This window comes from Etheostoma cragini, chromosome 14 (assembly GCF_013103735.1).
Source record: "Etheostoma cragini isolate CJK2018 chromosome 14, CSU_Ecrag_1.0, whole genome shotgun sequence".
In the NCBI taxonomy this organism is placed as follows: Eukaryota; Metazoa; Chordata; class Actinopteri; order Perciformes; family Percidae; genus Etheostoma; species Etheostoma cragini.
The window spans coordinates 5,185,963-5,187,621 of record NC_048420.1 but is presented as its reverse complement, the minus strand read 5'-3'; the positions used below and the strand labels follow the sequence as shown (position 1 = coordinate 5,187,621).

Sequence of the window (1,659 nt, the reverse complement as noted above, 5' to 3'; positions counted from 1 at the left end):
TCAGTTGCAACAGGAGTACATCACATGCACTTGGAAAAAGGTTTTTGTTCAGGAATCACATCAGTAATTACATTAAATTAGGCTTAGTATACTTTGGAATTACCCTAACTTTTCCTATTCATATCATGCTTTGACACATATGTATCCATGACTTTTATTCTACTTTCACAATCAGAACTTCTGCATGTTATAGTTGGCTGTATAGAGTATGTACAGTGTATAAACACATAGTGTTTTTACTTGTCATTAATGCATGCAAATAATCCTTCAAAAGTGGTGTTTGCCTTTTAAACTCATGACATTTGCATACATGTGCCAAAACACAAAGATGGGTATCTGTCTGAAAAGTGGACAATCTGCAGCTCAGGAAGCCCTTCATGTTCTTCTACTGTAACCCACTACTAACCTTCCTTTAAATGCTAAGAGAAAGATCAGAACCCTGTATAAAACTTGAGTTTATGTTTCTCATCTAGCTCCTGGATTATTCCATACTCTTTTGTTCCAGGATGACTTCCAGTTTTTAACTTTTTGTCCATGAGTTTTTCCCAGTAATGACTCCAGTTTCATCGCTGTCTGCGCCATAGCCAAACACACTGACCTAGGATAACAAAAGCAAACCATGTTAGAAACGGAGGATGTAGCACCGGCCTGCTTAAAATCTTGTTTTAAATGACATTACTTGATTTTCCATCATTCTTCAATTATTTGCATTCGCTTGTCAATTATGAGTGTGTTCAAGCAACACTGTTGACATTCACAAGGAAATCTCTAATTTAAAAATAAACTTACCTCGTCACAAATGTGCAGGGCAAGAACCAAAGCCAGAAAGCCAGTGGAGGGGTAATAGCCCTGCTTTTCCAGCCACATGTAATGAACGTACCTCATGAAAGCTGGATTAAGGATCATCACCTGTCATGTATCAAAATTAGGCTTTACATTTTTGTTTTCTATGAACTATGACTTTTGCAGCCATTATAATTTATTGTTGAATGTATTCAAAATACTCACTGAATGCTTGTTGGCTGTCATCTTTCTTCTTACTATCCATTTTGGCCTGTGCAAAAAAAACAGCATGAAATGTCACACAAATGAATGACTGTCGGTAAAATAATTTACTATTTATTTTTATTTTATTTAACCTTTATTTAACCAGGAAGTCCCTTGAGATTGAAATCTCTTTTTCGAGGGAGACCTGGCCTAGACGGCACACAAGTTCCATTACAAACAGAAATACAGCACATACAAAATCACAGATGGAGGAAAGGACAGGTCACATCTGGCAGTTACATTTATGAATTACATGACATTTTAACATGGCCTTAAAGTCATTTAATGGGACTAGATCATTTAAACTTCAAAATTTGAAGTTTTGCAAATTATTCCAAGACTAGAGTGAAGTAAGAGAAGGCTTTCTTCCCCAGCTCAGTAAAAATCCTTGAAACCTGGTAAGTGCGCCACCTGGTGGAACGGAGATGAAAATGGCTGTAGTTCAATTTGAGGAGATTACATAAATATGCCGGCAGTTTACCCAACATGGCCTTGTATAGAAAAATATACAAATGAAGTTGTCTACGTAGACTTAGTGACGGCCAGCCTACCAGTTCATACAGTGTACAATGATGAGTACGGGAATAAGAGTTAGTTAAGAAGCGCAGAGCA

General features: G+C 36.9%; 1 long non-coding RNA gene across 1 annotated transcript; it reads right to left on the bottom strand.

Annotated features, from left to right (window-relative positions):
* Positions 1 to 373: 373 nt before the first annotated feature.
* Positions 374 to 1,104, bottom strand: LOC117956399. The gene is made up of 3 exons (XR_004659246.1): positions 1,009 to 1,104; positions 790 to 909; positions 374 to 598 (listed from the first exon to the last, which is right to left on the bottom strand). It is a non-coding gene; the product is annotated as an uncharacterized LOC117956399 (long non-coding RNA).
* Between the last annotated feature and the right edge of the window lie 555 nt (positions 1,105 to 1,659).